Below are 16,471 nucleotides of genomic sequence, written 5' to 3'. Positions count from 1 at the left end.
TCCCAAAATTGAACACTATTTGCGTGGGCTGCTGAGGACACCCGGAGGCAGGCTCAGCAATTGCAAACGTCCAGGGATTCCTCCCACTGCAAAGGGGCCACGACCAAAAGCTCTTGCTGCTCTTCAAGTAGCCAGGCAACCCCATTCACAGCCCTACAAACGCTGGCTCTGTTTCTTTCTAGTGCCTCCCAAAATTGAACACTATTTGCGTGGGCCACCGAGTACACCCGGCGGCAGGCTCAGCAATTGCGAACGTCCAGGGATTCCTCCCACTGCAAAGGGGCCACGACCAAAAGCTCTTGCTGCTCTTCAACTAGCCACCTAACCCCATTCATAGGCCCACCAACGATGTCACTGTCTCTGTCTAGAGCCTCCCAAACTCCAATGCTATCTGCCTGGGCCTCCGAGTATACCCAGAGGCAGGCTCAGCAATTGCGAACGTCCAGGGATTCCTCCCACCGCAAGGGGGCCAGGACCAAAAGCTCTTGCTGCTCTTCAAGTAGCCAGGCAACCCCATTCACAGCCCTACAAACGCTGGCGCTGTCTCTTTCTAGAGCCTCCCAAAGCCCAATACTATCTGCGTGGGCCGCCGAGTACACCCGGAGGCAGGCTCAGCAATTGCGAACGTCCAGGGATTCCTCCCACCGCAAAGGGGCCAGGACCAGAAGCTCTTGCTGCTCTTCAAGTAGCCAGGACACCCCATTGACAGACCCACCAACGCTGGTGCTGTCTCTTTCTAGAGCCTCCCAAAATTGAACACTATTTGCGTGGGCTGCTGAGGACACCCGGAGGCAGGCTCAGCAATTGCGAACGTCCAGGGATTCCTCCCACCGCAACGGGGCCAGGACCAAAAGCTCTTGCTGCTCTTCAATTAGCCAGTACACCCCATTCACAGCCCTACAAACGCTGGCTCTGTTTCTTTCTAGTGCCTCCCAAAATTGAACACTATTTGCGTGGGCTGCTGAGGACACCCGGAGGCAGGCTCAGCAATTGCAAACGTCCAGGGATTCCTCCCACTGCAAAGGGGCCAGGACCAAAAGCTCTTGCTGCTCTTCAACTAGCCACCTAACCCCATTCATAGGCCCACCAACGATGTCACTGTCTCTGTCTAGAGCCTCCCAAACTCCAATGCTATCTGCCTGGGCCTCCGAGTATACCCAGAGGCAGGCTCAGCAATTGCAAACGTCCAGGGATTCCTTACACCCCAAAGGGGCCAGGACCAAAAGCTCTTGCTGCTCTTCAAGTAGCCAGGCAACCCCATTCACAGCCCTACAAACGCTAATGCTGTCTCTTTCTAGAGCCTCCCAAAGCCCAATATTATCTGCGTGGGCCGCCGAGTACACCCGGCAGCAGGCTCAGCAATTGCGAACGTCCAGGGATTCCTCCCACTGCAAAGGGGCCAGGACCAAAAGCTCTTACTGCTCTTCAAGTAGCCAGGCAAACGCATTCACAGACCCACCAACGCTGGTGCTGTCTCTTTCTAGAGCCTCCCAAACTCCAATATTATCTGCCTGCGCAGCCGAGTACACCAGGAGCCCAGCTCAGCAATTGCGAATGTCCAGGGATTCCTCCCACCGCAAAGGGGCCAGGACCAAAAGCTCTTGCTGCTCTTCAAGTAGCCAGGCAACCCCATTCACAGCCCTACAAACGCTGGCTCTGTTTCTTTCTAGTGCCTCCCAAAATTGAACACTATTTGCGTGGGCCACCGAGTACACCCGGCGGCAAGCTCAGCAATTGCGAACGTCCAGGGATTCCTCCCACCGCAAAGGGGCCAGGACCAAAAGCTCTTGCTGCTCTTCAACTAGCCACCTAACCCCATTCATAGGCCCACCAACGATGTCACTGTCTCTGTCTAGAGCCTCCCAAACTCCAATGCTATCTGCCTGGGCCTCCGAGTATACCCATAGGCAGGCTCAGCAATTGCGAACATCCAGGGATTCCTCCCACCGCAAAGGGGCCAGGACCAAAAGCTCTCGCTGCTCTTCAAGTAGACACGCAACCACATTGACAGCCCTACAAACGCTGGCGCTTTCTCTTTCTGGTGCCTCCCAAAGCCCAATACTATGTGCGTGGGCCGCCGACTACACCCGGAGGCAGGCTCAGCAATTGCAAACGTCCAGGGATTCCTCCCACGGCAAGAGGGCCAGGACCAAAAGCTCTTACTGCTCTTCAAGTAGCCAGGCAACCCCATTCACAGCCCTACAAACACTGGCGCTGTCTCTTTCTGGTGCCTCCCAAAGCCCAATACTATCTGCGTGGGCCGCCGAGTACACCCGGAGGCAGGCTCAGCAATTGCGAACGTCCAGGGATTCCTCCCACCGCAAAGGGGCCAGGACCAGAAGCTCTTGCTGCTCTTCAAGTAGCCAGGACACCCCATTGACAGACCCACCAACGCTGGTGCTGTCTCTTTCTAGAGCCTCCCAAAATTGAACACTATTTGCGTGGGCTGCTGAGGACACCCGGAGGCAGGCTCAGCAATTGCGAACGTCCAGGGATTCCTCCCACTGCAAAGGGGACAGGACCAAAAGCTCTTGCTGCTCTTCAGGTAGCCAGGCAACCCCATTAACAGACCCACCAACGCTGGCGCTGTCTCTTTCTAGAGCCTCCCAAAATTGAACACTATTTGCGTGGGCTGCTGAGGACACCCGGCGGCAGGCTCAGCAATTGCGAACGTCCAGGGATTCCTCCCACCGCAAAGGGGCCACGATCAAAAGCTCTTGCTGCTCTTCAACTAGCCACCTAACCCCATTCATAGGCCCACCAACGATGTCACTGTCTCTGTCTAGAGCCTCCCAAACTCCAATGCTATCTGCCTGGGCCTCCGAGTATACCCAGAGGCAGGCTCAGCAATTGCGAACGTCCAGGGATTCCTCCCACCGCAAAGGGGCCAGGACCAAAAGCTCTTGCTGCTCTTCAAGTAGCCACGCAACCCCATTCACAGCCCTACAAACGCTGGCGCTGTCTCTTTCTGGTGCCTCCCAAAGCCCAATACTATCTGTGTGGGCTGCTGAGGACACCCGGAGGCAGGCTCAGCAATGGCGAACGTCCAGGTATTCCTCCCACCCCAAAGGGGCCAGGACCAAAAGCTCTTGCTGCTCTTCAAGTAGTCAGGACACACCATTCACAGACCCACCAACGCTGGTGCTGTCTCTTTCTAGAGCGTCCCAAAAGAGAACACTGTTTGAGTGGCCCTCTAAGGACACCCGGCGGCAGGCTCAGCAATTGCGAACGTCCAGGGATTCCTCCCACCGCAAAGGGGCCAGGACCAAAAGCTCTTGCTGCTCTTCAATTAGCCAGGACACCCCATTCACAGCCCTACAAACGCTGGCTCTGTTTCTTTCTAGTGCCTCCCAAAATTGAACACTATTTGCGTGGGCTGCTGAGGACACCCGGAGGCAGGCTCAGCAATTGCGAACGTCCAGGGATTCCTCCCACTGCAAAGGGGCCAGGACCAAAAGCTCTTGCTGCTCTTCAAGTAGCCACCTAACCCCATTCATAGGCCCACCAACGATGTCACTGTCTCTGTCTAGAGCCTCCCAAACTCCAATGCTATCTGCCTGGGCCTCCGAGTATACCCAGAGGCAGGCTCAGCAATTGCAAATGTCCAGGGATTCCTTACACCCCAAAGGGGCCAGGACCAAAAGCTCTTGCTGCTCTTCAAGTAGCCAGGCAACCCCATTCACAGCCCTACAAACGCTGGTGCTGTCTCTTTCTAGAGCCTCCCAAACTCCAATATTATCTGCCTGCGCAGCCGAGTACACCAGGAGCCCAGCTCAGCAATTGCGAATGTCCAGGGATTCCTCCCACCGCAAAGGGGCCAGGACCAAAAGCTCTTGCTGCTCTTCAAGTAGCCAGGCAACCCCATTCACAGCCCTACAAACGCTGGCTCTGTTTCTTTCTAGTGCCTCCCAAAATTGAACACTATTTGCGTGGGCCACCGAGTACACCCGGCGGCAGGCTCAGCAATTGCGAACGTCCAGGGATTCCTCCCACTGCAAAGGGGCCACGACCAAAAGCTCTTGCTGCTCTTCAACTAGCCACCTAACCCCATTCATAGGCCCACCAACGATGTCACTGTCTCTGTCTAGAGCCTCCCAAACTCCAATGCTATCTGCCTGGGCCTCCGAGTATACCCAGAGGCAGGCTCAGCAATTGCGAACGTCCAGGGATTCCTCCCACCGCAAGGGGGCCAGGACCAAAAGCTCTTGCTGCTCTTCAAGTAGCCAGGCAACCCCATTCACAGCCCTACAAACGCTGGCGCTGTCTCTTTCTAGAGCCTCCCAAAGCCCAATACTATCTGCGTGGGCCGCCGAGTACACCCGGAGGCAGGCTCAGCAATTGCGAACGTCCAGGGATTCCTCCCACCGCAAAGGGGCCAGGACCAGAAGCTCTTGCTGCTCTTCAAGTAGCCAGGACACCCCATTGACAGACCCACCAACGCTGGTGCTGTCTCTTTCTAGAGCCTCCCAAAATTGAACACTATTTGCGTGGGCTGCTGAGGACACCCGGAGGCAGGCTCAGCAATTGCGAACGTCCAGGGATTCCTCCCACCGCAAAGGGGCCAGGACCAAAAGCTCTTGCTGCTCTTCAATTAGCCAGGACACCCCATTCACAGCCCTACAAACGCTGGCTCTGTTTCTTTCTAGTGCCTCCCAAAATTGAACACTATTTGCGTGGGCTGCTGAGGACACCCGGAGGCAGGCTCAGCAATTGCAAACGTCCAGGGATTCCTCCCACTGCAAAGGGGCCACGACCAAAAGCTCTTGCTGCTCTTCAACTAGCCACCTAACCCCATTCATAGGCCCACCAACGATGTCACTGTCTCTGTCTAGAGCCTCCCAAACTCCAATGCTATCTGCCTGGGCCTCCGAGTATACCCAGAGGCAGGCTCAGCAATTGCAAATGTCCAGGGATTCCTTACACCCCAAAGGGGCCAGGACCAAAAGCTCTTGCTGCTCTTCAAGTAGCCAGGCAACCCCATTCACAGCCCTACAAACGCTGGTGCTGTCTCTTTCTAGAGCCTCCCAAAGCCCAATATTATCTGCGTGGGCCGCCGAGTACACCCGGAGGCAGGCTCAGCAATTGCGAATGTCCAGGGATTCCTCCCACCGCAAAGGGGCCAGGACCAGAAGCTCTTGCTGCTCTTCAAGTAGCCAGGACACCCCATTGACAGACCCACCAACGCTGGTGCTGTCTCTTTCTAGAGCCTCCCAAAATTGAACACTATTTGCGTGGGCTGCTGAGGACACCCGGAGGCAGGCTCAGCAATTGCGAACGTCCAGGGATTCCTCCCACTGCAAAGGGGACAGGACCAAAAGCTCTTGCTGCTCTTCAGGTAGCCAGGCAACCCCATTAACAGACCCACCAACGCTGGCGCTGTCTCTTTCTAGAGCCTCCCAAAATTGAACACTATTTGCGTGGGCTGCTGAGGACACCCGGCGGCAGGCTCAGCAATTGCGAACGTCCAGGGATTCCTCCCACCGCAAAGGGGCCACGACCAAAAGCTCTTGCTGCTCTTCAACTAGCCACCTAACCCCATTCATAGGCCCACCAACGATGTCACTGTCTCTGTCTAGAGCCTCCCAAACTCCAATGCTATCTGCCTGGGCCTCCGAGTATACCCAGAGGCAGGCTCAGCAATTGCGAACGTCCAGGGATTCCTCCCACCGCAAAGGGGCCAGGACCAAAAGCTCTTGCTGCTCTTCAAGTAGCCACGCAACCCCATTCACAGCCCTACAAACGCTGGCGCTGTCTCTTTCTGGTGCCTCCCAAAGCCCAATACTATCTGTGTGGGCTGCTGAGGACACCCGGAGGCAGGCTCAGCAATGGCGAACGTCCAGGTATTCCTCCCACCCCAAAGGGGCCAGGACAAAAAGCTCTTGCTGCTCTTCAAGTAGTCAGGACACACCATTCACAGACCCACCAACGCTGGTGCTGTCTCTTTCTAGAGCGTCCCAAAAGAGAACACTGTTTGAGTGGCCCTCTAAGGACACCCGGCGGCAGGCTCAGCAATTGCGAACGTCCAGGGATTCCTCCCACCGCAAAGGGGCCAGGACCAAAAGCTCTTGCTGCTCTTCAATTAGCCAGGACACCCCATTCACAGCCCTACAAACGCTGGCGCTGTCTCTTTCTAGAGCCTCCCAAAATTGAACACTATTTGCGTGGGCTGCTGAGGACACCCGGAGGCAGGCTCAGCAATTGCAAACGTCCAGGGATTCCTCCCACTGCAAAGGGGCCACGACCAAAAGCTCTTGCTGCTCTTCAACTAGCCACCTAACCCCATTCATAGGCCCACCAACGATGTCACTGTCTCTGTCTAGAGCCTCCCAAACTCCAATGCTATCTGCCTGGGCCTCCGAGTATACCCAGAGGCAGGCTCAGCAATTGCGAACGTCCAGGGATTCCTTACACCCCAAAGGGGCCACGACCAAAAGCTCTTGCTGCTCTTCAACTAGCCAGGCAACCCCATTCACAGCCCTACAAACGCTGGTGCTGTCTCTTTCTAGAGCCTCCCAAACTCCAATATTATCTGCCTGCGCAGCCGAGTACACCAGGAGCCCAGCTCAGCAATTGCGAATGTCCAGGGATTCCTCCCACCGCAAAGGGGCCAGGACCAAAAGCTCTTGCTGCTCTTCAAGTAGCCAGGCAACCCCATTCACAGCCCTACAAACGCTGGCTCTGTTTCTTTCTAGTGCCTCCCAAAATTGAACACTATTTGCGTGGGCCACCGAGTACACCCGGCGGCAGGCTCAGCAATTGCGAACGTCCAGGGATTCCTCCCACTGCAAAGGGGCCACAACCAAAAGCTCTTGCTGCTCTTCAACTAGCCACCTAACCCCATTCATAGGCCCACCAACGATGTCACTGTCTCTGTCTAGAGCCTCCCAAACTCCAATGCTATCTGCCTGGGCCTCCGAGTATACCCAGAGGCAGGCTCAGCAATTGCGAACGTCCAGGGATTCCTCCCACCGCAAGGGGGCCAGGACCAAAAGCTCTTGCTGCTCTTCAAGTAGCCAGGCAACCCCATTCACAGCCCTACAAACGCTGGCGCTGTCTCTTTCTAGAGCCTCCCAAAGCCCAATACTATCTGCGTGGGCCGCCGAGTACACCCGGAGGCAGGCTCAGCAATTGCGAACGTCCAGGGATTCCTCCCACCGCAAAGGGGCCAGGACCAGAAGCTCTTGCTGCTCTTCAAGTAGCCAGGACACCCCATTGACAGACCCACCAACGCTGGTGCTGTCTCTTTCTAGAGCCTCCCAAAATTGAACACTATTTGCGTGGGCTGCTGAGGACACCCGGAGGCAGGCTCAGCAATTGCGAACGTCCAGGGATTCCTCCCACCGCAAAGGGGCCAGGACCAGAAGCTCTTGCTGCTCTTCAAGTAGCCAGGACACCCCATTGACAGACCCACCAACGCTGGTGCTGTCTCTTTCTAGAGCCTCCCAAAATTGAACACTATTTGCGTGGGCTGCTGAGGACACCCGGAGGCAGGCTCAGCAATTGCGAACGTCCAGGGATTCCTCCCACTGCAAAGGGGACAGGACCAAAAGCTCTTGCTGCTCTTCAGGTAGCCAGGCAACCCCATTAACAGACCCACCAACGCTGGCGCTGTCTCTTTCTAGAGCCTCCCAAAATTGAACACTATTTGCGTGGGCTGCTGAGGACACCCGGCGGCAGGCTCAGCAATTGCGAACGTCCAGGGATTCCTCCCACCGCAAAGGGGCCACGACCAAAAGCTCTTGCTGCTCTTCAACTAGCCACCTAACCCCATTCATAGGCCCACCAACGATGTCACTGTCTCTGTCTAGAGCCTCCCAAACTCCAATGCTATCTGCCTGGGCCTCGGAGTATACCCATAGGCAGGCTCAGCAATTGCGAACGTCCAGGGATTCCTCCCACCGCAAAGGGGCCAGGACCAAAAGCTCTTGCTGCTCTTCAAGTAGCCACGCAACCCCATTCACAGCCCTACAAACGCTGGCGCTGTCTCTTTCTGGTGCCTCCCAAAGCCCAATACTATCTGTGTGGGCTGCTGAGGTCACCCGGAGGCAGGCTCAGCAATTGCGAACGTCCAGGGATTCCTCCCACCCCAAAGGGGCCAGGACAAAAAGCTCTTGCTGCTCTTCAAGTAGTCAGGACACACCATTCACAGACCCACCAACGCTGGTGCTGTCTCTTTCTAGAGCGTCCCAAAAGAGAACACTGTTTGAGTGGCCCTCTAAGGACACCCGGCGGCAGGCTCAGCAATTGCGAACGTCCAGGGATTCCTCCCACCGCAAAGGGGCCAGGACCAAAAGCTCTTGCTGCTCTTCAATTACCCAGGACACCCCATTCACAGCCCTACAAACGCTGGCTCTGTTTCTTTCTAGTGCCTCCCAAAATTGAACACTATTTGCGTGGGCTGCTGAGGACACCCGCAGGCAGGCTCAGCAATTGCAAACGTCCAGGGATTCCTCCCACTGCAAAGGGGCCAGGACCAAAAGCTCTTGCTGCTCTTCAACTAGCCACCTAACCCCATTCATAGGCCCACCAACGATGTCACTGTCTCTGTCTAGAGCCTCCCAAACTCCAATGCTATCTGCCTGGGCCTCCGAGTATACCCAGAGGCAGGCTCAGCAATTGCAAATGTCCAGGGATTCCTTACACCCCAAAGGGGCCAGGACCAAAAGCTCTTGCTGCTCTTCAAGTAGCCAGGCAACCCCATTCACAGCCCTACAAACGCTGGTGCTGTCTCTTTCTAGAGCCTCCCAAACTCCAATATTATCTGCCTGCGCAGCCGAGTACACCAGGAGCCCAGCTCAGCAATTGCGAATGTCCAGGGATTCCTCCCACCGCAAAGGGGCCAGGACCAAAAGCTCTTGCTGCTCTTCAAGTAGCCAGGCAACCCCATTCACAGCCCTACAAACGCTGGCTCTGTTTCTTTCTAGTGCCTCCCAAAATTGAACACTATTTGCGTGGGCCACCGAGTACACCCGGCGGCAGGCTCAGCAATTGCGAACGTCCAGGGATTCCTCCCACTGCAAAGGGGCCACGACCAAAAGCTCTTGCTGCTCTTCAACTAGCCACCTAACCCCATTCATAGGCCCACCAACGATGTCACTGTCTCTGTCTAGAGCCTCCCAAACTCCAATGCTATCTGCCTGGGCCTCCGAGTATACCCAGAGGCAGGCTCAGCAATTGCGAACGTCCAGGGATTCCTCCCACCGCAAGGGGGCCAGGACCAAAAGCTCTTGCTGCTCTTCAAGTAGCCAGGCAACCCCATTCACAGCCCTACAAACGCTGGCGCTGTCTCTTTCTAGAGCCTCCCAAAGCCCAATACTATCTGCGTGGGCCGCCGAGTACACCCGGAGGCAGGCTCAGCAATTGCGAACGTCCAGGGATTCCTCCCACCGCAAAGGGGCCAGGACCAGAAGCTCTTGCTGCTCTTCAAGTAGCCAGGACACCCCATTGACAGACCCACCAACGCTGGTGCTGTCTCTTTCTAGAGCCTCCCAAAATTGAACACTATTTGCGTGGGCTGCTGAGGACACCCGGAGGCAGGCTCAGCAATTGCGAACGTCCAGGGATTCCTCCCACCGCAACGGGGCCAGGACCAAAAGCTCTTGCTGCTCTTCAATTAGCCAGTACACCCCATTCACAGCCCTACAAACGCTGGCTCTGTTTCTTTCTAGTGCCTCCCAAAATTGAACACTATTTGCGTGGGCTGCTGAGGACACCCGGAGGCAGGCTCAGCAATTGCGAACGTCCAGGGATTCCTCCCACTGCAAAGGGGCCAGGACCAAAAGCTCTTGCTGCTCTTCAACTAGCCACCTAACCCCATTCATAGGCCCACCAACGATGTCACTGTCTCTGTCTAGAGCCTCCCAAACTCCAATGCTATCTGCCTGGGCCTCCGAGTATACCCAGAGGCAGGCTCAGCAATTGCAAACGTCCAGGGATTCCTTACACCCCAAAGGGGCCAGGACCAAAAGCTCTTGCTGCTCTTCAAGTAGCCAGGCAACCCCATTCACAGCCCTACAAACGCTGGTGCTGTCTCTTTCTAGAGCCTCCCAAAGCCCAATATTATCTGCGTGGGCCGCCGAGTACACCCGGCAGCAGGCTCAGCAATTGCGAACGTCCAGGGATTCCTCCCACTGCAAAGGGGCCAGGACCAAAAGCTCTTACTGCTCTTCAAGTAGCCAGGCAAACGCATTCACAGACCCACCAACGCTGGTGCTGTCTCTTTCTAGAGCCTCCCAAACTCCAATATTATCTGCCTGCGCAGCCGAGTACACCAGGAGCCCAGCTCAGCAATTGCGAATGTCCAGGGATTCCTCCCACCGCAAAGGGGCCAGGACCAAAAGCTCTTGCTGCTCTTCAATTACCCAGGACACCCCATTCACAGCCCTACAAACGCTGGCTCTGTTTCTTTCTAGTGCCTCCCAAAATTGAACACTATTTGCGTGGGCTGCTGAGGACACCCGGAGGCAGGCTCAGCAATTGCAAACGTCCAGGGATTCCTCCCACTGCAAAGGGGCCAGGACCAAAAGCTCTTGCTGCTCTTCAACTAGCCACCTAACCCCATTCATAGGCCCACCAACGATGTCACTGTCTCTGTCTAGAGCCTCCCAAACTCCAATGCTATCTGCCTGGGCCTCCGAGTATACCCAGAGGCAGGCTCAGCAATTGCAAATGTCCAGGGATTCCTTACACCCCAAAGGGGCCACGACCAAAAGCTCTTGCTGCTCTTCAACTAGCCAGGCAACCCCATTCACAGCCCTACAAACGCTGGTGCTGTCTCTTTCTAGAGCCTCCCAAACTCCAATATTATCTGCCTGCGCAGCCGAGTACACCAGGAGCCCAGCTCAGCAATTGCGAATGTCCAGGGATTCCTGCCACCGCAAAGGGGCCAGGACCAAAAGCTCTTGCTGCTCTTCAAGTAGCCAGGCAACCCCATTCACAGCCCTACAAACGCTGGCTCTGTTTCTTTCTAGTGCCTCCCAAAATTGAACACTATTTGCGTGGGCCACCGAGTACACCCGGCGGCAGGCTCAGCAATTGCGAACGTCCAGGGATTCCTCCCACTGCAAAGGGGCCACGACCAAAAGCTCTTGCTGCTCTTCAACTAGCCACCTAACCCCATTCATAGGCCCACCAACGATGTCACTGTCTCTGTCTAGAGCCTCCCAAACTCCAATGCTATCTGCCTGGGCCTCCGAGTATACCCAGAGGCAGGCTCAGCAATTGCGAACGTCCAGGGATTCCTCCCACCGCAAGGGGGCCAGGACCAAAAGCTCTTGCTGCTCTTCAAGTAGCCAGGCAACCCCATTCACAGCCCTACAAACGCTGGCGCTGTCTCTTTCTAGAGCCTCCCAAAGCCCAATACTATCTGCGTGGGCCGCCGAGTACACCCGGAGGCAGGCTCAGCAATTGCGAACGTCCAGGGATTCCTCCCACCGCAAAGGGGCCAGGACCAGAAGCTCTTGCTGCTCTTCAAGTAGCCAGGACACCCCATTGACAGACCCACCAACGCTGGTGCTGTCTCTTTCTAGAGCCTCCCAAAATTGAACACTATTTGCGTGGGCTGCTGAGGACACCCGGAGGCAGGCTCAGCAATTGCGAACGTCCAGGGATTCCTCCCACCGCAACGGGGCCAGGACCAAAAGCTCTTGCTGCTCTTCAATTAGCCAGTACACCCCATTCACAGCCCTACAAACGCTGGCTCTGTTTCTTTCTAGTGCCTCCCAAAATTGAACACTATTTGCGTGGGCTGCTGAGGACACCCGGAGGCAGGCTCAGCAATTGCGAACGTCCAGGGATTCCTCCCACTGCAAAGGGGCCAGGACCAAAAGCTCTTGCTGCTCTTCAACTAGCCACCTAACCCCATTCATAGGCCCACCAACGATGTCACTGTCTCTGTCTAGAGCCTCCCAAACTCCAATGCTATCTGCCTGGGCCTCCGAGTATACCCAGAGGCAGGCTCAGCAATTGCAAACGTCCAGGGATTCCTTACACCCCAAAGGGGCCAGGACCAAAAGCTCTTGCTGCTCTTCAAGTAGCCAGGCAACCCCATTCACAGCCCTACAAACGCTGGTGCTGTCTCTTTCTAGAGCCTCCCAAAGCCCAATATTATCTGCGTGGGCCGCTGAGTACACCCGGCAGCAGGCTCAGCAATTGCGAACGTCCAGGGATTCCTCCCACTGCAAAGGGGCCAGGACCAAAAGCTCTTACTGCTCTTCAAGTAGCCAGGCAAACGCATTCACAGACCCACCAACGCTGGTGCTGTCTCTTTCTAGAGCCTCCCAAACTCCAATATTATCTGCCTGCGCAGCCGAGTACACCAGGAGCCCAGCTCAGCAATTGCGAATGTCCAGGGATTCCTCCCACCGCAAAGGGGCCAGGACCAAAAGCTCTTGCTGCTCTTCAAGTAGCCAGGCAACCCCATTCACAGCCCTACAAACGCTGGCTCTGTTTCTTTCTAGTGCCTCCCAAAATTGAACACTATTTGCGTGGGCCACCGAGTACACCCGGCGGCAAGCTCAGCAATTGCGAACGTCCAGGGATTCCTCCCACTGCAAAGGGGCCACGACCAAAAGCTCTTGCTGCTCTTCAACTAGCCACCTAACCCCATTCATAGGCCCACCAACGATGTCACTGTCTCTGTCTAGAGCCTCCCAAACTCCAATGCTATCTGCCTGGGCCTCCGAGTATACCCTGAGGCAGGCTCAGCAATTGCGAACATCCAGGGATTCCTCCCACCGCAAAGGGGCCAGGACCAAAAGCTCTCGCTGCTCTTCAAGTAGACACGCAACCACATTGACAGCCCTACAAACGCTGGCGCTTTCTCTTTCTGGTGCCTCCCAAAGCCCAATACTATGTGCGTGGGCCGCCGACTACACCCGGAGGCAGGCTCAGCAATTGCAAACGTCCAGGGATTCCTCCCACGGCAAGAGGGCCAGGACCAAAAGCTCTTACTGCTCTTCAAGTAGCCAGGCAACCCCATTCACAGCCCTACAAACACTGGCGCTGTCTCTTTCTGGTGCCTCCCAAAGCCCAATACTATCTGCGTGGGCCGCCGAGTACACCCGGAGGCAGGCTCAGCAATTGCGAACGTCCAGGGATTCCTCCCACCGCAAAGGGGCCAGGACCAGAAGCTCTTGCTGCTCTTCAAGTAGCCAGGACACCCCATTGACAGACCCACCAACGCTGGTGCTGTCTCTTTCTAGAGCCTCCCAAAATTGAACACTATTTGCGTGGGCTGCTGAGGACACCCGGAGGCAGGCTCAGCAATTGCGAACGTCCAGGGATTCCTCCCACTGCAAAGGGGACAGGACCAAAAGCTCTTGCTGCTCTTCAGGTAGCCAGGCAACCCCATTAACAGACCCACCAACGCTGGCGCTGTCTCTTTCTAGAGCCTCCCAAAATTGAACACTATTTGCGTGGGCTGCTGAGGACACCCGGCGGCAGGCTCAGCAATTGCGAACGTCCAGGGATTCCTCCCACCGCAAAGGGGCCACGACCAAAAGCTCTTGCTGCTCTTCAACTAGCCACCTAACCCCATTCATAGGCCCACCAACGATGTCACTGTCTCTGTCTAGAGCCTCCCAAACTCCAATGCTATCTGCCTGGGCCTCCGAGTATACCCAGAGGCAGGCTCAGCAATTGCGAACGTCCAGGGATTCCTCCCACCGCAAAGGGGCCAGGACCAAAAGCTCTTGCTGCTCTTCAAGTAGCCACGCAACCCCATTCACAGCCCTACAAACGCTGGCGCTGTCTCTTTCTGGTGCCTCCCAAAGCCCAATACTATCTGTGTGGGCTGCTGAGGACACCCGGAGGCAGGCTCAGCAATGGCGAACGTCCAGGTATTCCTCCCACCCCAAAGGGGCCAGGACAAAAAGCTCTTGCTGCTCTTCAAGTAGTCAGGACACACCATTCACAGACCCACCAACGCTGGTGCTGTCTCTTTCTAGAGCGTCCCAAAAGAGAACACTGTTTGAGTGGCCCTCTAAGGACACCCGGCGGCAGGCTCAGCAATTGCGAACGTCCAGGGATTCCTCCCACCGCAAAGGGGCCAGGACCAAAAGCTCTTGCTGCTCTTCAATTAGCCAGGACACCCCATTCACAGCCCTACAAACGCTGGCTCTGTTTCTTTCTAGTGCCTCCCAAAATTGAACACTATTTGCGTGGGCTGCTGAGGACACCCGGAGGCAGGCTCAGCAATTGCAAACGTCCAGGGATTCCTCCCACTGCAAAGGGGCCACGACCAAAAGCTCTTGCTGCTCTTCAACTAGCCACCTAACCCCATTCATAGGCCCACCAACGATGTCACTGTCTCTGTCTAGAGCCTCCCAAACTCCAATGCTATCTGCCTGGGCCTCCGAGTATACCCAGAGGCAGGCTCAGCAATTGCAAATGTCCAGGGATTCCTTACACCCCAAAGGGGCCAGGACCAAAAGCTCTTGCTGCTCTTCAAGTAGCCAGGCAACCCCATTCACAGCCCTACAAACGCTGGTGCTGTCTCTTTCTAGAGCCTCCCAAACTCCAATATTATCTGCCTGCGCAGCCGAGTACACCAGGAGCCCAGCTCAGCAATTGCGAATGTCCAGGGATTCCTCCCACTGCAAAGGGGCCAGGACCAAAAGCTCTTGCTGCTCTTCAAGTAGCCAGGCAACCCCATTCACAGCCCTACAAACGCTGGCTCTGTTTCTTTCTAGTGCCTCCCAAAATTGAACACTATTTGCGTGGGCCACCGAGTACACCCGGCGGCAGGCTCAGCAATTGCGAACGTCCAGGGATTCCTCCCACTGCAAAGGGGCCACGACCAAAAGCTCTTGCTGCTCTTCAACTAGCCACCTAACCCCATTCATAGGCCCACCAACGATGTCACTGTCTCTGTCTAGAGCCTCCCAAACTCCAATGCTATCTGCCTGGGCCTCCGAGTATACCCAGAGGCAGGCTCAGCAATTGCGAACGTCCAGGGATTCCTCCCACCGCAAGGGGGCCAGGACCAAAAGCTCTTGCTGCTCTTCAAGTAGCCAGGCAACCCCATTCACAGCCCTACAAACGCTGGCGCTGTCTCTTTCTAGAGCCTCCCAAAGCCCAATACTATCTGCGTGGGCCGCCGAGTACACCCGGAGGCAGGCTCAGCAATTGCGAACGTCCAGGGATTCCTCCCACCGCAAAGGGGCCAGGACCAGAAGCTCTTGCTGCTCTTCAAGTAGCCAGGACACCCCATTGACAGACCCACCAACGCTGGTGCTGTCTCTTTCTAGAGCCTCCCAAAATTGAACACTATTTGCGTGGGCTGCTGAGGACACCCGGAGGCAGGCTCAGCAATTGCGAACGTCCAGGGATTCCTCCCACCGCAACGGGGCCAGGACCAAAAGCTCTTGCTGCTCTTCAATTAGCCAGTACACCCCATTCACAGCCCTACAAACGCTGGCTCTGTTTCTTTCTAGTGCCTCCCAAAATTGAACACTATTTGCGTGGGCTGCTGAGGACACCCGGAGGCAGGCTCAGCAATTGCAAACGTCCAGGGATTCCTCCCACTGCAAAGGGGCCAGGACCAAAAGCTCTTGCTGCTCTTCAACTAGCCACCTAACCCCATTCATAGGCCCACCAACGATGTCACTGTCTCTGTCTAGAGCCTCCCAAACTCCAATGCTATCTGCCTGGGCCTCCGAGTATACCCAGAGGCAGGCTCAGCAATTGCAAACGTCCAGGGATTCCTCCCACCGCAAAGGGGCCAGGACCAAAAGCTCTTGCTGCTCTTCAAGTAGCCAGGCAACCCCATTCACAGCCCTACAAACGCTGGTGCTGTCTCTTTCTAGAGCCTCCCAAAGCCCAATATTATCTGCGTGGGCCGCCGAGTACACCCGGAGGCAGGCTCAGCAATTGCGAACGTCCAGGGATTCCTCCCACCGCAAAGGGGCCAGGACCAGAAGCTCTTGCTGCTCTTCAAGTAGCCAGGACACCCCATTGACAGACCCACCAACGCTGGTGCTGTCTCTTTCTAGAGCCTCCCAAAATTGAACACTATTTGCGTGGGCTGCTGAGGACACCCGGAGGCAGGCTCAGCAATTGCGAACGTCCAGGGATTCCTCCCACTGCAAAGGGGACAGGACCAAAAGCTCTTGCTGCTCTTCAGGTAGCCAGGCAACCCCATTAACAGACCCACCAACGCTGGCGCTGTCTCTTTCTAGAGCCTCCCAAAATTGAACACTATTTGCGTGGGCTGCTGAGGACACCCGGCGGCAGGCTCAGCAATTGCGAACGTCCAGGGATTCCTCCCACCGCAAAGGGGCCACGACCAAAAGCTCTTGCTGCTCTTCAACTAGCCACCTAACCCCATTCATAGGCCCACCAACGATGTCACTGTCTCTGTCTAGAGCCTCCCAAACTCCAATGCTATCTGCCTGGGCCTCCGAGTATACCCAGAGGCAGGCTCAGCAATTGCGAACGTCCAGGGATTCCTCCCACCGCAAAGGGGCCAGGA

The sequence above is a fragment of the Platalea leucorodia genome, assembly GCF_965183815.1.
Source record: "Platalea leucorodia genome assembly, chromosome: 6".
Lineage (NCBI taxonomy): Eukaryota > Metazoa > Chordata > Aves > Pelecaniformes > Threskiornithidae > Platalea > Platalea leucorodia.
The sequence above is the reverse complement of the archived record's forward strand: the minus strand, read 5'-3'. Positions refer to the sequence as shown.